Source organism: Herpailurus yagouaroundi, unplaced genomic scaffold, assembly GCF_014898765.1.
Source record: "Herpailurus yagouaroundi ecotype Mexico unplaced genomic scaffold, PumYag 197, whole genome shotgun sequence".
Taxonomy (NCBI): domain Eukaryota; kingdom Metazoa; phylum Chordata; class Mammalia; order Carnivora; family Felidae; genus Herpailurus; species Herpailurus yagouaroundi.
Window position 1 is genome coordinate 24,036,843 of NW_024412428.1, and position 24,163 is coordinate 24,061,005.

Consider the following 24,163-nt stretch of genomic DNA (forward strand, 5'->3'; position numbering starts at 1 on the left):
TAAATAAATAAATAAATAAATAAATAAATAAATAAATAAATAAATAAGCATTTAAAAAATGATGATAACAATAATATCAAAGGCCCAAAGACAGCCCTTGTACACAAATTCCCTTTCCTGGAGCTTCATTAGAACTGACTCAGCCCTGAAAACTTTGGAATTTTTACCACTTCCCCCTGTGTTCTGCTCCTCTTTGGGAGAAAGAACTCTGCCCCCAAGGCTCTGTCCCTTCCAAGGTCACTGCAATGCATTTAAGCTTTCCCATCTTGGTCCATCTTGCACGTCAGAAATGTTTCTCTGGTGACATTACGTTTTCTCAATACATCTGCACTGATTAATCCACATCTTGCAGGATCAGTCCAGGCCAAAAAAAGGAAGGAACTTCTTTTGGTCTCACAAACAAGTTCATCTTTCAAGCCCTGCTGTAAAATATACATTAATTGGTCATTTATCAGTCTTATCAAAAAAGCAAGTGTCCCCGTTCCAATGTCAGCGCCCCTGGAACACAAAGCAATGTGCTACATGCTAACACTACAAGAAGCCACGGAATCCCTTATACTTCTTAGTGGTTTTGCTCTTGTCATTTCAACTACTAGTTAGGATGCAAATTGCAAATTGCACCCTGTAGGATTTCATATCCCATTCTAACAACACAGGATTCCAGTAAGGAGATCAGAAAAAGTAAAATAAATGAAGCTCTTTCTATTATTTTCAGATCTTTAGAAACATCTATAGTCAGCTTATAATCTGATCACAAGTGATAGAAGTCATTTTAAAACTTCTTCACAGAAAATAGTTCTTCTATAAGGCAATTTTCCAGAGCTAGCTCACTACCAAATAAGAATGCTTGGGTTAAAAGAGACTTAATTTTTTAAAAACTGGAGGCAAGGGGGGGGGGGGGGTGGCCAGGAGAGAAACAAATTCTATGCAAAGGCCTTGGGGCTAGAAACTCAAAACAAATGTTCATGCCAAAATGCCCAAGAGCTTCCCTTGCCCTGGGCTCCTTCAGTACCACTTTCTGGACCTGCCTTTCTCAGGTACAGACTATAGTCTTGTCAAATTACCCTGAAGTTACACAAAGTTAACAAAGTTACAATGCAGGAGGTAAGATCAGGCACCTCATGGTTCAATATTTTAAGTTGCAAGATGGTGAACAATGAGACAGATGTTTCTGAAATTAGATTTAACTGATAATTATTTCAATGTCCACACTGCTGACGTAGGTCAGAGACACAGCAGGCAGCTAGCTGCCTTTGGGTGAGTCTGCAGAAAAATTAACTCTGAAAGGTGTGAATATGGTGAAATGTGGTAAGGTGATTTAGGAAAGAAACTAAAGGTTATTTGCTTTGTTGTGCTTACGGAGGTGTTATTACCTCTTTATCGTTCACATCATCAGACTGATAGTGACCAGCCCCAGAAAAGGAGCCGGCTTTCCCCTCTGTTCAACTCAGCTAGAAGAGGGACTAATATAGAGAAAGATCATTTTTTTTCTCACTAGCTATAAAATGGGCATATATGGAAACACCATTCCCGATACAGAAAAAATAACCATAGGCAAAAAAGACAGAGCATGTCAATCGATCTAATATTGGCATCTTGATCCATGGCATTCTATAGTGATTACTATCTCTCTGATGGGTTAAAAAAAAAAAAATGATCACTGATGACTACCGAAGGTCCAGCCTAGAGTTAAGCTGTGTGCGGTGGGCTCGTATCAGGTAACAGTCTGCAAACTCTGCCCATAATTAGATGCTGCAGTCGAGCACATGACCACACTCCTGCTCCGCTGAGTCAACCAGACCAGGTTTCCAAAGACCATTCCTTTGGCCTATTTTGTTTTCATTGCCAAGTCTACATACAAATTCTTGAAAATGCAGCCCCTTTGCCCTGCACACAACAAGTCCCCCACCTACACACCTGGGAAAACCATGTTCTTCATGAGGGAGGGAACGTTTAGCAGAATGTAGATTTCCCTGCAGAGCTAGAGACAGCCAGTTAAAATCATTAATAACACTCTTCCTCCCCAGAGAGCTCTCCCACAGCGTGCGTCCCTGCCCTTCCAGACAGGAGAGCCAAACCCCAGCTGCCACCTCCCAAGATGTTAGCATCTTACTGCATAATTCAGGTGTTCCCAAATTCAGCCTAGTTGATTCTCCACCAGCTCATGGAGGCCAGCCACCAAAGCCATTTCGGTTCTCAAGGGACTGCAAAGGACCAGCACATTAATTTTGGAGGGAGTAAGAGAATTGAAAAACAGGGATAGGCTACTGTAAAGAAGAAAAACACGGTACTTCCGGCTGAATGCTGGTTCTTACAATCCAGAAAGGCAATCAGAATGTATCCAATTGTTAATCAGATGAGACAAAGACTCTTTCACTGTTTGTACATTACCAGGCTCCAGTCTTCATATTTTCCTCCCAATTTTAATGAGACCCTCCAGCTGCTATTAATGTGTCATCCTTTTGCTTCTGCAACTCACTAAAAACAGCACTGTTTACACAAGGTGGCACCCATGCCTGGGAACTGTCAGGGAAGCAGCGCCATTGTCTGCACGGGAAGCTTCCAAGGCTGGGCAGAGTGGTATTATGTCATGGAGACTTTTATACTACGTGGGCGCCACAAAGCACACATCCTTTCTGTTCTTCCAAATTAAACACAGACGGCCATGGTTCAATTTGATTTTTAAAGCCAACCACAGCCAGGAGATTTGAAGTTAAGGCTTCCTTTCCACACCTAATGCATCTCACTGCAGGAGGGTTCCAAGAGATACCGCATGTGCATGTGGTTATAAGGGATGGAATAAAGAGTCAGGTTTTTATTTCAGCCTACGGCAGAGACTCCGTCTCTGGAAACTAAAAGCAAAGCTGACAAGAGGCGGGGCGGGGGGCGCGGTGCCCTTGACTGCCTCCACCTTTCTGCTTCCAGAGTGGCTAAGCCCAGGGGCAGAACTGAGAAGATACCCCTAGCTCTTGGTCTCTGACCAACTTTAAACATCAGCAGACCAGAGGGTGGGTAGAGTTCCTCGGAGCTGCCACCTGAAATCAGCCCAAGACGCAATTTCCTTCTTATCTTTTTCCTTCCTTGCTTTCTTGCTATTTCTTCTCTTCTGTTTATGCCTTTATAGCTGCCAGGAAACAGCTCACTTGGGATAAAATGCAACTGCATTTTGCAGTAAGGACTTCAATACCTTCTCTCACTCATTTTACAATAAAGCCGGTTGCTATGCTGCCATCTGTCAGAATTAATTCATTTCATTCATTCATTCTTTCAACACTATTGAGCATGCATTCTGGTAGGCAGAATTTTAAGATGGTCCCTAAGATCTCTGTCCCCCTGTTATATATATCCTGTATAAGCCTCTCCCCTTGAATATGAGTGGGACCTGTGAATCTGACGGGATATTACTCCCATGATTATGTTACACGGCAAAAGGATCTGGCAAAAGTAATTACGTTCCCCAACTGGTTGACTTTGAATTCATAAACAGAGAGAGGCTCCTGAGTGGGCCTGACCTAATCAAGCAATGTGCTTTTTTCTAATGTTTATTTATTTATTTTGAGGGAGGGAGGGAGAGAGGGGCAGAGAGGGGGTAGGGGAGAGAATCCCAAGCAGGCTCTCTGCTGTCAGTACAGAGCCTGACGCACGGCTGGATCTCATGAACCGTGAGAACATGACCTGAGCGGAAATCAGGAGTCGGACACTAAACCGACTGAGCCCTAAGGCAATGCTTTTTTTTTTTTTTAAACATGTTTTTGAAGTTTGTTTATTTATTTTGAAAGAGAGAGAAAGACAGCATGCAGGGGAGGGGAGGAGACAGACAGGGAGGCAGAGAGAATCCCAAGCAGGCTTGACACTGTTAGCTGGAAGCCTGTTGCAGGGCTTGAACTCAGGAACCGCAAGATCATGACCCGAGCTGAAATCAAGAGTCGGACACTTAACCAACTGAGCCACCCAGGCACCCCAAGGCAACGCTTCTTAAAGAGGGCCTGGAACTGGGACCCTCTTTTAAAGAAAAGAAAAAAAGCCACCATGAGTTCTATAACCACAAGGAAGTGAATTTTGCCAATAATCTCATGAACTTGGAAGAAGACTGAGCCTCAGCAGAGGGGGGAAGCCCTGGCCATCACCTGATGACAGTCTTGTGAGACCCAAATCAGAGGACCTCATAAAACCGTGCCCTTCCTCCTGGCCCCGGGGAAACTGTGACATAACAAATGCTGTGTTGTTTTAAGTAACTACGTTTTTTGTGGCAATTTCTTATGACGTAATGGAAAACTACCACAAATCCCCACGTGGGCCTAGCACTGTGCTCAGATGCTGAGGACAGAGAAATAGAGAATATAACACAATGAGGGACATAAAGTACAAAATTGCATGGGAACACGAGGGAGCCTCTAATTCTGGCTGGGGCAGAGTGGTTGAGGACATCCAAAGAGAAGCAGCATGCTCCCCAATCTTTCAAAGGGCACCAAAGTTGACCACATTTAAAACTCAGAGCTCTAGTCAACAACAGCATTGTGAACACGTCGTGATAGCCCCTCCTGGGTCTCAGAATATACACTGATCATCGCCTTAAAGAACACAATTATTTCTGTAGAGTCCAGCAGCAAGTGACAACTTTGGTCAGGACTCCATGTTATCAGAAGGAAAGGAACTTAAATTGTGTCACTTGGGAGTTTTTACACGGAGAGAACCTGAATCCTACAGAAAAAAAAAGTGGGGGGCGGGGGAATAGGATAGGATAGGAAAGGAAAAAGAGAAAAGAGAAGAGAGAAGGAGAGGAGAGAGAAGAGGAGAGGAGAGAACATTCTCATGTGGGGCCTGCATAAAGGGAGCACTATGGTTAAAACATGCTACCACTCATGAGAACCTCACTAAAAGTGCCTTTCGGTTTCTTGCTTCTCTAGCTTAGGGAGGTGTTATATGAACACAAGGTCCGTAGCAAATGTCTAATCCAGATGGTCACCAGCATACCTCAAGGCTGCCACTTTCTTTGGCCATAATCAGCACGTGCTTAAGGAATGCCGACTAAGCCCCACGTTTGTCCAGGCAGAACACAGGAGGCAAACCCACTGCCAAAAATAGATGCATTCCAAAGTCAAACATTAGTTACTTGCGGACGATGTACTGTTTTGTATCATCCCTGCCAGGGCTTTGGCCCTCGCTCCTGTTCATCATGTTCACTCCCTCTGAATTTCCCAAAAGAGCTTCCTTACTACTTTACCAGAGGCATGAGCTCAAGGGCTTAGTAGCCAGCCTCACTCTTGCATCCAGGCCAAAAAGAGCTTCCTACAAGCATTTCGAGAAAAATCTAAATAGAAAGAAAAGATGATGTACTTAACATAAATTGAGCAAGTTGCTGTATCATTCAACTCAAATGGATCCTGTCATTAATCCAAATTAAATGTCTCCCGTGTTTGGGGCACCTGGGTGGCATCTGACTCTTTTTTTTTTTTTTTTAATTTTTTTTTTTAACATTTATTTATTTTTGAGACAGGGAGAGACAGAGCATGAACAGGGAAGGGTCAGAGAGAGGGAGACACAGAATCTGAAACAGGCTCCAGGCTCTGAGCTGTCAGCACAGAGCCCGACGCGGGGCTCGAACTCACAGACCACGAGATCATGACCTGAGCCGAAGTCGGCTGCTTAACCGACTGAGCCACCCAGGCGCCCCAGCATCTGACTCTCTTTATTTCAGCTCAGGTCTTGGTCTCAGGGTCATGAGTTCAAGCCCTGCACTGGGCTCCACACGGGGCATGAGGCCTACTTTAAGAGAGACAGAGAGACAGAGAGAAAGAGACAGACAGACAGATAGATAGATAAATGGCTCATGTGAGCACACATTGACTTCCCACTGTCTTCAAGGCGCTGGACAGGGCTCAAGAAGCTTTGTTAACATTCAGCCAACTCCAGAAGCTGAAAACCACAAGCCCTGTCCAAGGCTTTGAAAAGAAAGCACTGTGTACCCATCTCCCAAACACACTTTTAGTTTAGTAGATCTACGTGACAGAGCCACGTCTCCTTCAGCTTAGAGAGAGAACCATCTGAGTGCAGAGCATAGGGATGAAAAGCCCCTCCAAGCACAGCTCCAGTGCCCTAACCACAAGGCCGAGTAACAGGGCTTTGTGTAGATAGATGGCGGTGCACACATACCCCACGTCTGTGTGCAACTAAGTCACACAGCAGGCAACTTCACCGAAGTTTGGGATGCGGAGCTGAGCTCAAACTCCACACCTGTAAGATCATTAATTAACCTGCAGTGGAGAACACACTTTGCCATGCTGGTGATAATGGAGGAAAGCAGCACAGAGCCTTCTAGCGGTTCTCTGCTTCCTATGGTCAGCCAGTCAGGACCCTAATTAAAGAACGGCTCTTATCCATCAGGCATACTTTGACTCGATCTTTTCAAGTTATCTCATCACCCACTAGCCAAAAGAATCTGTTATTCTAACATTCAAGAATGTACTTGTAGGGGCACCTGGGTGGCTCAGCGAGTTCAGCGTCCAACTCTTGGTTTCAGCTCACATCATGATCTCATGGTATTTGTGAGATCGAGCCCCACGTTGGGCTCTGTGCTAACAGTGCAAAGCCTGCTTGGGATTCTCTCTCTCTCTCTCTCTCTCAAAATAAATAAACATTAAAAAAAAGAATGTAAATATTTAATGTAAATTTCATCCTAAGACTAAGCAGAATCTTTAACATTACTGCTGCCCAAAAGAATTTTGCTGGCTGAATTTATCCACACGAACCAGGAAAAGATGAAGGAAAACCAGTAAATATCCCACACACCAAAATGGAAAAAAAAAATTAATACCAAGCAACCAAAAGTAAACACATATTTATCATAAACAGTTTTAAGTTACTTGGTTGACTTTTTAAAATCTTTTACAACGCTGAGGTTTGTTTGCCTTCCTTTTAAAAACCTTAGAACATGCACATAAGGGTTTATATGTTTGAAGAGAGCAAATATTTGAGATGGAACTGCTTTAAAAAGCAGAGAGGGGGACCCACAAATAATTATTTTAAGTCTCCAAACAGATGAAGAGAAAAAGGTATGCTGTTTATCAGCCAACCATACAACATGGTCTGAAAATGCCACTTCTTCCCTGATCGTGCCATCGAAAATAGTCTCTTTCCCTGTGTGTCACTTGTCACCATTGGTCACGATATATGTCCAGGCTCCTCTCCACTAGACAAAGTGGCAGCTCCACAAAGTCAGGCACCGTGTTCACTCTATGCACTGTATACGAATCATCCAGCATGGAGCCTGGCATTCATTCACGTGTCCACTTTATTCATTTATTGAGCTCAAATATTTACAAAGCTCCTACCATGGGCTAGACACCGTCCTGGGAACTAGCAGGACTTGTTACAAGAGAAAAAGACAAGGTCTCTGCCAGCATTTGACAGTGGCAGGGGAGAAGGACAACAAAGAAGCAAACAAAAGGAACAAGTAATAATAGCTGACAGTTACGAAGTGTTTCTCATACTCCAGGCACTGCTTTACACCCCTTACATGCTCAATTTCCCAAAGCCCTCTGAAATAGGTACTGGGCGGGGCTTTCCCAGTGACTTGCCCAAGGTCACCAGGCCAATAGGCAGAAACGCAAGAACCCTAACCTTAACTGCCTTGAATGTGGTTCCAAGCCACTAGGCACACTGCTGTGTGATCCGTTGCCGACTTGAATACCTGGTCTCCAAGCTCACGACCTGAACAACTACCGCAGTTTCCAACCCCTTGGATGGTCACAGCAAAAAAAAAAAAAAAAAAAAAGACGGAAGCCAGTGACAGAGACATGGTGATTTGAGCGCTTTGCTATTTCACTCTGGTAAAGCTCTCACATCATGTACATTCTAAGGAGCCCCCACAGCCCTGGAAGATGACCTACCTGGCCCACTTCAAGAAAACCCAGTGCACACAGCCAGCACCGCTCAGTTACGTGGCACAAAAGGCCAAGTGTGGAAGAGAGTTGGTGCCCACCACTCAAGGATCTACACTTGAAAAAAAAGGGAACCTTTTTTTTTTTTTCAATCAACCTAACACTAATTGAAAAGTTTCACTAATATCCACCTGGGCCCTGGAGAGAACAAAAAAGGAAATAAAAGGCCCTGGAGAGAATTAAGAGAAAGAAATATAGATGGAGTTTCTCATGCACAGAGCAAAGCATGTCTAGGGGCAGAAAGACCTGGTTTAATTTTGATGTTTCCACTTATCAGCTCTGTGACCTGGAGTAAATCATTTAAATTGAACCTTGGGGGGCGCCTGGGTGGCTCACTTGGTTAAGTGATCGGCTTCGGCTCAGGTCATGATCTCACAGTTTGTGGGTTCGAGTACCGTGTCAGCACTGTGCTGATGGCTGGGAGCCTGGAGCCTGCTTCGGATTCTGTGTCCTTCTCTCTCTGCCCCTCCCCCACTTGTGCTCTGTCTCTCTCTCTCTCTCTCAAAAGTAAATAAATGTAAAAAAAAAAAAAAGAAAATTTTTTTAAAAATTGAGCCTTGGATTTCGGAGGCCATGATACCTAATTTTTAGCCTTAGTGTAAAAGTCACACGAACTGACTTCCTTTTATGCCAGTCCCTGGTAAAGAAACAATAAATGTCACGTTCTTTTCTTTCCACTACCTTCAAGGAGTTTGCCAGGAGTCAAGAGTAGGATGTGACCACTCAAGTCAAGTTGGATTTGAATCTCAATTTCTCCACTTAGTACCTGGACATTCCTCTCTGAGCCTCAATTTCCTGATCCGTCAGATAGGGAGAAAACATATACTTACCTCCTTGGGGACTGCTGGAAAAAAGCCACCTAATGTGCACAGCACAACACCGGACCCAATAAATAAAGCGATTGTCATTCTTATTGTCCTGAATTGGGAAGAACAGACATGAAATTAAAGAATAACTGAGGGACCTGATCACTTAAACCACCTGGTTCAGACCCAAAGCCTGAAGCTCAGAGAAGATGGAGGTGAACGGGGAGCGTAGGAGACTGGGATCAGGGACATCACGGAAGAGGCAGGAGCTGAGATTTGGGGATGACTGACAGGCACTGGAGTACTGGAGTTTTATTTTTTATTGTTTTGTTTTCTGTTTTATTTTACTTGGCAAATGCAGAGAGGAAAGCAAAGGTATGATCAAAGGCAAAGTGGGGCCACTTAACCCAGAACATATGGGGACACGACAGGAAAAGGCAGCTGGAGCCCCAGGGGTCCTTGAGGAGGGTGTGAGGAAAACCCAGTGGGATAAGAAGGGTGGCGCCAGAGTCCAGGACCCATCAGATCTGCCAGCAGGCGGCTGACCCTGGCTGGGCAGGCAGGAGAGAGCCACAGAAGGAGGCTGGGCAAGGGGTGTGCCGGTCACAGGTGTGATGTAGGAAGTCTGGAAGTGATATGCCACATGGTCTTCGTGCTACAGCTACAGCCAGGGAGTAGACAAAGTGCTCCCCTTTCTCCAGGAAAAGGCAGTCCTTTCTAAATGACAGTGTGCATGGTGGGAAAGGGGAATGCTTTACAGTCAGACAAATGAGATTCAAACCCCGGCTCCCCCACGTCCCATGTGGGGATCTTGGGCAAGCTGCTTAATACCCACAAGCCTCAGTTTCTGTACTTGATGACATTTAAGGTACATGACACCGGAGGCGCCTGGGTGGCTCAGTCAATTAAGCGTCCAACTTCGGCTCAGGTCATGATCTCAGGATTCGTGGGTGTGAACCCCACGTCAGGCTCTGTGCTGACAGCTCCGAGCCTGGAGCCTGCTTTGGATTCTGTGTCTCCCTCTCTCTCTGCCCCTCCCCCGCTTATGCACGAGCACTCTCTCTCTCTCTCTCCAAAATAAATAAATGTTCAAAAAAAATTTTTTTAAATAAGGTAGATGACACCTATCATATAGGCTGGGGAGAAGAATGGGATCCTGTCTGCACAGTGTCTGGAACCCAAGACACATACAACCAATGCTCTTGGGCCATGGACTTCATTAGCCAACATCAGCAGCCCAGTGGTCGTAGAAAACAACTCAGTATCAGTTTTGTCCATCAATAAAATAAAATACCACTCATAAACAGAATTAGAATATTTTATAGTATGTCTATGCAGACAGTTAACAAGCTGTTCCAAAATAAAGAAAATGAAGATCAAAGAATCTGCCCACTACAACAGAAATATCAGTCTTCTAACAGTGAGGCACTGATCCTGCCATAAAGACCCAATTATTCTGTGTTTTAAAATAGCCTGTCAACCGGGAATACACAGCACGCAAAGAGCTAAAATACACAGTGCAAATGGTCTACTTTGTAAGTTGAATAATGGGTCTACTTTACTAAGTTACAATTTATAAACAAAAAATGCCCCCATCTGCAAGGGTAGAGTTCCCTGAGTGCCGCCAAATGCACACACCTGGGTACTCCACATTACAATCAAGACACGGACTGTTTGCACCACACCTTGTACCTTCCCAGGTGATCACATCCCCACCCCCAGTCCCAGTGTCCTGCCGGCTCTCTGCCCTGTGTCTATTTCACTATCATCATTTAAATCATGCCCACATTTTGTGTAGATTCCTTTTACACACACTATATTTCAAACATTTTAAATGAGTACTGCGTTTTGCCCACTAAAATTAACAATGAATGCCAAACACCTTCCTGTGAGGGTTTCTTGGTGTGAAAGTTAAAAAGAGAAACCAGCCAAAGGACATACAGCCAAAGCATAGCAGTACGGGCAGTTGACAGAGATGGCCAGGATAAAATCTTCTGATTCTAGACCTGATCTAATCTGACAGTCACTGGGGAGGGGCATGGAGGAGGGGCAGGGGGATGTGCAAGTCACTTCATTGGTCTCCTTTTCAGTTTATCCTTGAGAGATGGTGGGGCACCTGGGTGGCTCTGTTGGTTAAGCCTCCGACTCTTGATTTCGGCTCAGGTCATGATCTCACAGTTTGTGAGTTGGAGCCTCAAATCGGGTTCTGTGCTGACTGAGCAGTGCCTGCTTGGGATCCTCTCTCTCCCTCTCTTTCTGCCCTGCTTCTGCATGCTCTCTCTCTCTCTCTCCCTCCCACTCAAAAAATAATAAATAAACTTTAAGAGAGAGAGAGATGGTGTCTATGGTCCCGTATGAGGGAGTGATCATAGGACTTATCGTCCAAATCAGGAGCTGCTATCATCCATTAAGCCAGTGCAAGCGGTATAAACCAAGCTGGACTTAGCATGAGGCTACTTATGTGCACCCCGTAAGAGCACGTCTTATGATGTGTACCGTGACCAAATGTTCTCTTCCAAATTCAAAGTGTTGCAGATCACAAAGTGGTATGTTAGAAAGCCGACGTCTCTCATCCAAAACTCATGAGGCTCATCAAGCAACCAATCGTGTGGAATTGAGAGGTTACAAACAAGGCAGCCAGAGGAGAGAAGGGGCCTGAGACACTGACACACTAGAGAGCACAACGCACCCCACGCAATGAAACGAAACAACCACCGTAGAAAGACACAGGCTGCCTGATTATGCAAGCACTTAGCTGGGGTACCCTCTCTTTGTCATCCCCTCTCTAAGAGGCAGACATTGGGGGCTCTATCAGGGCATATTACCTCAGAACTCCCACTGTGCAAATTTCATATTGAGATACCAAGTCCTCATTAAGATATCAGGACTCTGGGGGTGGGAGGGGTGCAGAAGCAAGCCTGTAGAGCCACCAACTGAATTTCATAAACCAGATCAGACTTAGGCACCTTAGCAAGCACAAAGTTATAGCTTCCTTTAAAGTACTGCATAGATACAGGAAAGCATTAATTGTAAATATCTGAACAAACCACAGCCAGCGTTTATTGCAAGACTACAGCCACAGGAATGAATAGCACAACTAAAGCTAACTTTCATTTATCCAGGCTTTCTAAAGGCCAGAAAAACACATATAATTGCCTAAAATTGCATGCAGAGATTATCACCCACACCTCCGAGGGAGCTGTACAAAGAGAGGTCTATCTGCCTTCAACTGAACAATCAGATTCCTTTGACTTAGATCAATTTGCATCAACACAAAAAATTTTGGTTATTTAGCCATAAACCATGCTGCCGTTTTAGCCAAAATGGGCTGCTGTTCAATCCCATTTATAAGATTGCAAAAGCAATTAATTAGTGTACTGAAGGATCTGTAGGACAAAGTAATATGCATTTTTAGAAACCAAATCAATGATTACTACCTAATAAAACTTTTAGAATATAAACACTTGTGTTACACAGGGAATGTTCTAGAAAGTAAACTACTTGCACACTCACCCAATGGCTCTTCATTCATTTCTCATAGTAGGGGAAAAAAATCTAGTAATGTTTAAATGGGTTGTTCAATTAGGTCACAGGTTATATACAGCCTAACAAAATTTTATACCAAAACTAAAAACCCTAATGTGTATTTACATCTCTAAACAACAGAAACCTTGGAGAGTTTTTGAAACTAGTAATTGTTGCTTCTTTAAAATGCAGTTCTCAGAATGGAGCTGACAACTGGCCATTACGCACAGGTGAGGATTAGAACTCGCTGCTCCTGTACCTGTGTCCCCCACACCCGCTTTCAGACTAGTGGGAGAAAGAAAGTAGTCCAGAATCTGAGTCCAGCTCAAGCTCCGTTATCTGAGTCACCCCAGGGACTGCCTGTCAAAATGCTATGGCCTTGGTTCTCATGACAAAATCCCCTCCTGTAGTCTGTTCCTCCAGTGGTACATATTCAGTGACACCGTAACAGAGCCTGGCAAGAGACTCCAGAACTTTCCACAAGAGTTCAGACTCCGGTTCTGCTCTGTCTTTACTGGATCTACAAACCTACTAGAAGCTTGCCTAACTGACCCATTTCCTTCTCGGCAACAAGGACAGTACCTACCTTGCAAGCCGGTCGTGAAGACTGAAGAAATATTCCTAAGGAACCTGGATCCAGAGGACATCCCCCTTTCAGTTCCATTACCAGTAACTTCAGGATGATATTGAACCTATCACAAGCCTTTTAAAGAATTAATACCTGAATAAAGTTCAAAATAAATGCCGGATGCCAGGAAAACAGTGAGAAAAGAACAGATACCTTTCAGCATTGAAGCCTATATATTCATTCTTAAAGCTTTGCCTCCTCATAGACATCTCTCACATCTTATAGAAGAATTAATTGCTAAACATCCTCACAGCAGTTGCCAAAATGGAAAAAGATTCACAAATTGTTTTTGCCAAGAGCATAAAAAGCTTATCTATTTTAATCTAGAAAGCTTTTATTTATTTATTCATTTGCTTATTTGTCTAGAAGGCTTTTAAATATTTTCTAGAGAGCTTTTACTTTTTTTAACTTTTTTTAATGTCTATTTTTGAGAAAGAGACAGAGCGCAAGTGGGGGAGGGGCAGAGAGTGAGGGAGACAGAATCCTAAGCAGGCTCCAGGCTCTGAGCTGTCAGCACAGAGCCCAACCAGGGCTCAAACCCACGAACCGTGACATCATGAGCTGAGCTGAAGTCAGACGCTTAACAGACTTAGCCACCCAGGTGCCCCATCTGGAAAACTCTTAAATCAGTGTCAGGACTCTTGCACAGGGCAGAGAGCTGCAAGGCAAGCCCTCCTCTGAGGCCTCACCCACTCCTTCCCACCCTCCAATCCTGAGGCCAAAAACCAGTCTTGGTCCCCAGACTCTTGGCCTCGTCTTGGTCCCCAGACTCCTGGCCTGAATACATAGTGTGGCACTGGAACACACTTCCCCATCCTTTACTGGGAGGATCCTGGACTCATTCTTCTCATCAGCCTTGTCCCCCACAGGATTTCTCTGTCCTGATAAAATCAAATCAGACCTAAGAACGCTGTTATATTGCTAGCTGAATAGAAATCACATAAAAACTCAGAAGACCTTGTCTTGGCTCAACCGTCCTATAGCAACATAACCCAAGGAAAACCATTTCACCCTCTAATCTGGGTTTCCTCACTACATAGAATTTGGCTCTATGTAGAGCTGGAATAATAAATCCCACCTACTCCACCTTTTTCCAAAGACTGCTAAAGAGTATCAGTAATGCTGACACACAGTGAAAGCACGTATACTCAAGCATTCTGGATATTAAAATCATTTTATAATGTCACAAAATTTCCAGTTCAGGTTTTGTGTGCTTTAAAAAATTGAATCTCAGGGCGCTTGGGTGGTTCAGTTGGTTAAGCGTCCAACTTTGGCTCAGGTCATGACCTTGAGGTCCATGGGTTCGAAGCCCCATGTTGAACTCTGTGCTGACAGCTCAGAGCCTGGAGCCTGCTTCGGATTCTGTGTCTCCGTCTCTCTCTGCCCCTCTCCTGCTTTTGTGCTCTCTCTCTCTTAAAAAATTAATAAATGACCATTTTTTTAAAAACCTGAATATCTTGGGGCGCCTGGGTGGCTCAGTCGGCTGGGCGGCCGACTTCGGCTCAGGTCATGATCTCATGGTCCGTGAGTTCGAGCCCCGCGTCGGGCTCTGGGCTGATGGCTCAGAGCCTGGAGCCTGTTTCAGATTCTGTGTCTCCCTCTCTCTGACCCTCCCCCATTCATGCTCTGTCTCTCTCTGTCTCAAAAATAAGTAAACGTTAAAAAAAATAATAATAAAAAAAAAAAAACCTGAATATCTTTTCTAAAGATAATAGAGTATAAAAATAATGGCAAAGGTCAATGCCAGGCACTGAACTAAGCACTTTACACGTATATTCGTTTACTTACTCCTCACGATAATTCTGTGATTGTTATCCCTCATTTTATGCTGAAGAAACAGAGTCAAGGCAGGTTAAATACTCGCCACGTCCTGGTGGAGCTAGGACTAAGACCCAGCCACAGTGTGCTCTTAGCCCGTATGCTAATAATATGCCAACAACTTCCAACTATTTATTTTACTGAAGAAAACGGTCCTGCACCTTCCCTCAGGAACTGTCACAGCCCTGAGGGGTAAAGAGCATTTTCACTTCTAACAAATCACAAACCTGAAGTTCAGTGAGATTCAGGAACTTGCTTCAAAATTCTAAACTTAATAAACTGAGAAGATAATACATAAAAAATATAAAAATTTTGGAGAGAAGTATTAAAAAAAATTTTTTAATGTTTATTTTTGAGAGAGACAGAAACAGAGTACAAGCCAGGGAGGGGCAGAGAGAGAGAGGGAAACACAGAATCTGAAGCAGGCTTCAGGCTCTGAGCTGTCAGCACAGAGCCCCATGCAGGGCTCAAACTCACGAACTGAACCATGAGATCATGACCTGAGCCAAAGTCAGAGGCTTAACTGACTGAGCCACCCAGGCACCCCTGGGAGAGAAGTGTTTAAATTCCTGCCGGGCCAGCCCCTCCCTTGTGGAGTCCCAGAGCAGACACTCTGACTTGGGCCAACCATAGCTCCCCATACCGGTGGGAAGGAGCACCCACGGACCCAGGGACCTGGAGGAGGGGAGGGAAACCTTCTGGCACTCAGTCGGAAAGGATAAAAGGAGAGGGAACTATCCCCATGAGGAGGGGGCTTCATTCACAGCCTGATGCCAAGATCTCCAGATTCAGAATTTCATGTCACAACTAACGCCGCGTTTTTCCAAAGAAACAATGAGAAGCCACCATTAATATGAAGGCCCATCGCTGCCAGGGTTAAATAGACGGTTGGTGGGAGAGCCAAACCACCACTTACTGCTTTATTTCCACAGGAAAATGTATCCCAAGAAAAACACTGCAATGAAAGACCGCTGCGGGCCTCCAGTTTGTAGGCCGGGGGCTGTCCAACACGCCTTTCAGTATTTGGAATCCCATCTACCCGGGGCCCATGCATGCCCCCCAAACCACATGCAGTAAAATCCTGAACTGACATATTTCATCTTTAACCACTATTAGTTATATATCTTATTCTCCCTGGTTTTAAACCATACGTTATTAAAGATTTCACAGTAGTTTTTGGTCTTTTAGCGACCATCCATGTGGCGGGTCCAGAAAAGTGTGACCTGAGAATTCTATGAAAGGTAGGAGTTCTTCCATCTATGCCGGGGTAGCCTCCTGGCTCCACAGAAACAGCCCTTTGGTGTCAGGCTGTGAGACTCCACCTTGGTTCAGGAGCCTACCCACCGCCCTCCTGTGTGACCTTGGGCCTCAGTGTCCTCAGTCACTGAATGAGGGAGAGATGTGAATGGACGTTTTCCAGATATCTAAACTCCCTCTTCAAGCCACAGTCGTCAAGAAAGGCATTTCAGAAGCAGATGAACGGGAACCAGACACAGGAGGTCAGGAGGAATCCAGATAACAGCTAGAAGAGTTAGGGAGTTCCTACTATAGTTAGAACACTTGGCAAGAATTAAATGAGGCCATACCTAGAGTACACATATTTAATACATAGGTGTACATATAAAGCACTAGGATCAACATCTGGCACAGAGAAAGCACTTGATAATGTTCTGGTATCCATATAATTATTGTCCTCACAGCAGCTCCACTAAATACATATTATTCCCATTCTGCCGGTGAGGGCACCGATGCTCAGGGTTTAAGCTATCTGGTCAGATCCGAGATGATGGATTAAAAGTACAGGGACTAAGAGTGGGCCACGAGCAGGAACGAGGAGATAGAACAGTCCACTGATGTAGATCTAGCACTTTCTGTGATAGGCATGGAGGGCACATATAAAAATAAAGGAAAGAAAAAAAAAACCCCTGCCTAGCCAGACCTTCCAGGCCAATAAAGGCCGAGAAACCACTTAGACATGGGAAAAGTACCAAAGGAAGCAGGTAATAATTAGCCAAAAATGCCGTAAGGAAATACTGCAAAGGCGCCTTGGGGTCATATATGATTCAGGGCTCAGATCTGCAAGGAGCGCTGGCAGGGAGACTGTGGAGCCTGGGGAAGGCCCGGGGATCTGCCGAAATGAGAGCGGGAGAAAGAGAATCCTACAGGGCGGGCAGGAGGGGGAAGTGAGGGAAATGGCCTGGAAAAGCTAAATGAAGGCCATGTAGAGGAAAATCAAGTCAGACAGTCTGCAGCTGACGCCCTTCTCTAACTTGTCACTGTTGCCTGCAGGGATAACGTGAGTCAAATCAGCCACGCTGATGGAACCGGGTCAGACATACTGATGTCACTCCTAACACTGAAAGGCATGAGCATCAAAAACACAAAAGGATATTAGAGGAATACGCTGTGTAGCAAAACACCATGTCTTGCACTGCAGGGGTCAGCTGTCAAAAGCAAGGCCACCGAAGAAACCAGAGGATTAAAAAACTTAAGATGGGGTCGTTTCCGGCCCATGCGGGGACAACAGTGAAGAGGAAAGTCAAGACTCGCTGAGCTGAGAGGTCATGGCCCTATTCATCTCTCAAGGTCTTATGACCCCCCTCCAGCAAAAAGATTGAGGAAAGACAGCCCAAGGAAGAAAAGCAAGCATCAAGGAAGATTCCAAACCCACAGAGCCTGATCCTGGTAACCAAAATGCCCTGGAAGGGTCTTGGGAACTGTAAACGGACAGCATATGAACGGAAGAGCAGCAATTTCTCATCACAGAAAAATATATTATATTTGTCATGTAAACCAAATATCGTTCTTCTCTACTTCGTTTTTGTTTCCCCTTACCTATATCCTCCTTGGTGGCCAATAAAGGAGGATACGGTTGGGAAAAACTATGAACACAGACAGCAGTCTGATTATAAAAGCATTTCTCCTCTATTGCATTGCTGGAGCATGCAAGAGAAACCAAATTCTCACAGTTCGTCAACTTTCTGTTCATGTAAACAATCTCACTCACTTTATTTCTGAATTACTTTGTGGGAACAGACGGTTTCCAAATGCATGACTTCTTACTACAGTATATGGAAGCAATACTACCGAACTCTTAAATTAAGATGAAAACACAGGCATGCTTCCAGCTTGTCTGTATTGGTAGACCTAGTTTTCCCAAACTAAGGCTTATGTGGAATTCTGACTTTTTTTTGTTTTTTGCTGATTTTTTTCTTTGGGTTGAACAATTCCCATCTTATAGAAAAAAACAAAAAACAAAAACAAAAACAAAAAACCTGTCTGAAATATCACAGCAACTGCAAATTTTGGAATTCTGGTGGGAAAAAAACCAAAAAACCAGGGGTATCTGTAACAGAAGCCTCTAGACTTCCTCCTACAGGTTACATATAAATAAAGGCATCAGGTATGTAAATATATAGTTGGGTTTTATGCCTTATATCCTTAAACGTTTTATGATAGATTATAATATTATAATTTGAAATAATCACTGCAATTAACACCAAATTGCCTTAATCCTTAACAACTGACTCAGTCACTGGAAGAGTTCACAAATTAGTGGCATTACCAGATCTAAGCCCAGGACAGTTTCTCCTGATGTATCTCTTAGGCAGAAGACTCGTTTTCCAAAACATGAAACCAAATCTGGAAAGGAGTGTCACAAACAGGTTTTTGTGAGGCTTACACAAGAGTTCAAGTTATGTGGCCTGACTGGTGAACCCACTGCCAGGGACCATAAGTTGAGTTAACAGCATTTCTGTTATTTCTGGAAAAACATAATCGGTGCAGCACCTGGAGGGGTGGGGGTGACTTGTGGAGAGAACTGAGTAAGAGAAAGTAAATGCTGCCCCTCTAAACACAAAATTTCTATCTATCTATCTATCTATCTATCTATCTATCTATCTATCTATCTTTCTATCTATCATCCGTCTACTACCTATCTATACCTTTATGTATATTTATTTTGCATATTTTTATATTTCTGTATATTTATACAGAAAAATAGACATAAAGGGAAACGTAGGCAAGTACACACAAAGAGGGGAAAAAAGCTATGTTTAAAAACAAGCAATGATGAAGCTAAGTATCAGGACAGAAAAAGTCTTTGGACACCCCAGAAGGACAAGAGTAAAAGGAAATTGACCTCTGAACTGATCAACACTAACACAGACTTCAAAAGGCCTTTACCCTTGAAATGCTTACCACAAAAGAATGTCTAAACCACAGCATGAAAAAATTGAAGTTTGCCATAGAACTCAAAAACAAAAAAAAAACAAAAAAACTTTTAGTCAATAATTTGAGTAAAAACTTTTAAGTGGTGAGGTGCCCAATTTTGGCCTAATGACCTATACTCACCAAAAATCAAATAAGATGTCGCCGTGACGGACAAACTATCCAGTGGGATCATTTCAGTGATGAAGGTCAAACCCTGGGCCATTTCTTCATAAAGTGGCACAGACCAAAAATTCCCGCAGGTTGTGTGGCCTATAATCGTACGCTATTCTTCTAGAAACTTGATTAGTGTGCTCCTGTCTCTTCAATAAAGAGCAGCCTCTAAGGCAAGCACTGAGAATAGCAACGTGTTTGTGGAGACCGTCTCTGCCACACAGAGACACACGTAAGAGCACGTAGGGTTGGGATTCGAAGCCGCCATATACGTGGAGTTCTGGATGTCCTAAAAGCTTCCACCATTAGAAGCCCTCTACGCCTTAACAAGGAAGGAACTGATCAACAGAAGACAACATACTGTGAAGGAAAGGCTGTGAATGATCATTTATGAATGGAGAAGTATTTGGAATACATGTAATAAGTACAGACATTTATATGAGAGTGACTATCACAACAAATGGCAGCTACGGCAATAATATCCAATACAACAGCAGAAAAACAATGTGAAACCAGATGTAACTATCAAAGCAGGTACGTTTTAAGAAGACACATGAGGGGCGCCTGGGTGGCTCAGTCGGTTGAGCGTCCGACTTCAGCTCAGGTCACGATCTCACGGTCCGTGAGTTCGAGCCCCGCGTCGGGCTCTGGGCTGATGGCTCAGAGCCTGGAGCCTGCTTCCGATTCTGTGTCTCCCTCTCTCTCTGCCCCTCCCCCATTCATGCTCTGTCTCTGTCTCAAAAATAAATAAATGTTAAAAAAAAAAAATTCAAAAAAAAAAAAGAAGACACATGATTTCCAAAGTTTCATCACGCGTGTAATGAAAAGTCTCTGTGGCCCAATTTATGGAACAGAGCGTGTTCTTGAGAATACATAGATTGCTTTATCAAGTCCCGTGTGAATTCCAGTGACTAAGAGAGCGATGATATCCCAAGGATTTGGTTGCTGGAGGATGGGAGTGGGGGTGTCAGCATTCAGCAGATAAGCCTGCCCACAGATCTCAGAGAAGAGTCTCTGAGTCCATACAGACATTTCAGAGAGCTAGCTCACACAGACTAGGGTGTTAGTCCCGCAGGCTGACAAATCCCAGGCCTCAGCCATCTCCAGAGTCCTCAAATAAAAGGTCCTAAGAACCCTGCTCTCTGTTAGATCATTACATGGTGACAGTGGGGAGGGAGGACATGACCAGAGGCACAGGCTTAAATGCTCTCTCCTTCTGTTTTATGCACAGATCTTAGAGCATCAGGTTCTCACTCCCCATCACAGAAACATCTTTTCGACCGCAGAAAGCTCATGGGCACTTCTATCCAAAACCAATCCATCCTACAAAACCTCACCCAAACCCTGCCTCTGCTCTGAAAGTCTTTCCAAACCAGCCTAACTGGAAAAACCTTTTCTTCTGAATTTCGCAGACAACGTCTATCTATGCTATTCAGCATCTCGCTTTGATCTGCTTTGAGGCTCCCGCAACTTCCTGAACTATTACCTAACTTCTCATGCATTCCTGTCTTGTCTTCACCTTGCAATCTCCTACACATTCCGCATGGGCACATACAGGACACAGAGAGTCATTTTTTTATGCCAGACTTCTATATTCCTGCCTGAGTAGGCTCTCCATTTCCCGTCCGGTGTTTCCTGCTTCCAAATGCCTCGTAAAGATACTGCCGTGATATACTCCGCCCTCTCCTTAATGACACCAGTTTTTACCAACGGTCTGTCCATCAAGTCCAAGGGTTTGCTTTTTATTTTCTAGCACCTCCTGCAATCAATCTGAGACAGACAACGTTCTTTTCTTACTCCTCTTTTCAATTCGTGTTTTCTCAGTCATATTCCACACCATCTTGAACTTCTCATCCCAAAATGACACACTTAATAAATCAGCATTGGGGGAAAAACGTTCACTTTCCTGATGCACGTATCTGTGTCCTTTTTTATCAGTCCCAGTTCTGCGCTTCAGTCTGTATTACCAATCACCCTTTGTGCTCTTACTGTTGCAAACCACCTCAAGTCACCTTAAATCGACGCAGCATGACTATTTCTAAGACAGGGATACTATATTTATACTATAAATCTTCCTACTCATTCTGCAAAATCAATGTCCTCATTTCGCTCCCGATCCCCCTCCAGATAGAACGAGGACTCCATTATGAAGGGACACACGGATTCTCTGATGGTCACGGCTGTATCCCTGGTGCCTAGAACAGCGCCTGACCCTTAGAGGTGCTTGGTAGGTACCTGGGGAATGAATGTTGGCTGAATGAACCTCCAAACAGCCTCCGGGATTCTACTCCTTCCACCTCTTCTCTGCTTCACAGGAAAATGGTCAAGAAGATCAATGTCAAAGTGAAACCATCAGGGTCTAATCACTGGCTCACCATCTAACCAGGGGTATGATCTTGAGCACAGTACCTGACATCTCTCAATCGCAATCTCCCCAGCTGGAAATGAGGATACGAGCAGGATTCCAGTGAGGACTGAACAGGATAGTGCAGATAAAGGACTCGGCACACGGCAAAGCCGAGCGCTAATCGCGGCTCTTCGGTTCACACTTCTCCCGTTCAGCCAATGTCACCTCTGCCACCACACCTGCACAGCTGAGCCTTTCTCTTTCTCACCTGCAGAAAGACTAACTTCTGACAACAAAACTATTCTGACTCAAATATGAGTAAATCAATAGGCTCAAAGTGAGGGCTTGGGAGTTTTTTTTCCCCTGTGAAAAATACGTAGGCACTTTAGTGACAGAGCTTAGATACCTATCTACTCAGTGGCCCAGGGCCTCTATGTTTCTGCACTTATATCTCAGTTTCCAACTCTGTTCAGGTCGGCTACATTGCCCCAGAGTGCAGTTCTGCATACCGGGCTGCCAGAAGAGGTACTTTTACAAGGAGTAAACCAAATGGCCTGTATTATACAACCCAACAGTGAGAAAAGGCTTTCTGTGTCACTCCCTGTTTTACAAAACTTATGAGAAGGTACACTTTACAGCTTGGGTCTTTAAGAATCTTCATGTGCCATTCTGATTTCAAGAGCTGTTCTGAAAAGTAAATATTAACCCAGGAAAAACCACTTTCTTTATCATACGCACTACTCCTCTTACTCTGCACTCTGCTAGAACACCGTGCAAACCGGGGGTGACTTTAACTCTTGCTTTATTTTGATTTTTGCTTTTCCAAATAAAGAACAGTGACCAGTAAATATTTCTTTAGAACAAAGGGCAGAATGCATTTGGTTCACAGCCAGCTGTTGACCTGAGGCAAAGATGTTTTGCCAGAAGCAACCCCTGAATACACCGGGGTACTCAAATTTCACCTGAAATGGCTGGCTACCTTAAATACGCTTTATCTTTTCTGGCATGTCCGAAGTTTCTACAAACTTTGGTGACATTCCCTGGCCCATAACTAACGTTGCATTTTTTGTTGTTGTTGCTGTTGGGAAATTAACGTTAAGACTGAGTCTTAACTAGAGTTTTCTGAGCACTAAACATGCAAGGGAGGGTCATAATTAAAAACTGGCAAAGCTCACAACCCAAGTTCACCACAAGCAAAAACAGAGAGGAGAACAGGAATGCTGTTGAGCATTTACCTCACATGGCAAGGTCTTAACTGAACAAGATGGTCCCTGCTTTTAAAAGCATGGGTCTCAAAGAAATGCCAACTCAGCAGACACATCGCGGTCGTTCAGCTTTGGGAGTAAATGTCTGCATAACTAAAGCCGGGGAGCAACTTTCAAGCCCCCCTACTGAAGGTACAAACATGTATTATTGGTCATGCCAGCTCCATATCCAGTCCTTCCCTATAGTCTCTGGTATACCGTACTATAGCAAAAGGGAAGTAGAACTGAACAGATTTTTTTTTAAGTTAATGATTCAGGCAATTCTTGGAATAACTTCCACTTGAGAAAAATGTAACCAAGAGGTCCCATCAAAAGACTCCCCAGCTGCTGACAGCTCAACTCTGGAAATTCCCTCCCAAATCACAAAGCGTAATGACCCTCAAGAGCCTTTTCTGCCTCCAGCGAACTTGGAATTCTTTCTAAATATTCATTAGGACGCCCAATAACTGTTTACTGAATTGAAGTCAAAAACGAAAAGCAAGCACTGGAAACGTAAGCTCCTAAAGCCTTGCTCCCTCGCCCAGCCCCCGCTTCCCCCACGAGAGGAAACTGGGAGATCTGGAGCTGAGAGTTGAGCCAACCAGTATCCAAGGGGTCTGACACTCGGCCCAGGAGGTGATGACAGCCAGGAGGGCTGGGCAGTGGTTCCAAAATGGGGCACCCACTGCGCTGGGAAATGTTGGGCGCTTGCCAAGATACAAAGCCTCCCCGGGGGAGCTGAACCGGATGGTCGGAAACCAAGGCCCGAATCGAGTTCCACCACCCTCCTTCCTGTTTATAGATCCCGCTCCAGTGACTCCAGCTACCAAAGAGAAAGCAGACGTCTCAGAAATATGTCAATACATGACATAACTTGAAAAGAGCTGGCTGCTCATTGGCGCGAGTTACAACTTGTCGGGCTCACACAGGAAAACCGGCTCACTTTAATTACTTTTCTTTTAATATGCCTTGCCGTCCCGTGCCGGGCCCCCGCAAAGATCGGGTTACTGGGAACTAGGGGGCCTCGGCGGGCGACCAAACGGTGTGGGCGGTTAGCTAGGGGCAAGGAACGCGGGAGCCCAGCCGACCGCCGGCGCAGTGGCTGCCCCTTCCGAGTCGCGACAACCGGCTGCGGCTCTTCCCTCGCACAGGCGCAGAAACAGGAAGCCTGGCACCTCCTCGCAGTCTGCACCAAGTCGCCCGGCCGCTCGCTGATGTCGCGAGGGGGCCTAGCGGCACCGCGCCGCTGCCCTGGGGTTGGCCCCGGGAGCGCCACCTTTGTCTGGGTTTTCCCGTCCGACCGGCGACGCCGGGACGCAAGGAGCGCTTGCCCAGGTCGGAAGCGCGGACGCGGCGCTCGGCTTCCCCGGCCCGGCGCGGGGGCCCGGGAAGCCGACGCGGCCGCCCCAAACCTCCCGCTTCCACGGCGCGCTCGCGGCGCACCCGCCAGTGCCTGCCCGGCCGCCACTGCC

General features: G+C 44.9%; 1 protein-coding gene across 4 annotated transcripts in view; it reads right to left on the bottom strand.

Moving 5' to 3' along the window:
* Positions 1-24,163, bottom strand: part of LRCH1 (leucine rich repeats and calponin homology domain containing 1) — a 206,653-nt gene that overhangs the window by 181,349 nt on the left and 1,141 nt on the right. The window lies entirely within an intron of this gene.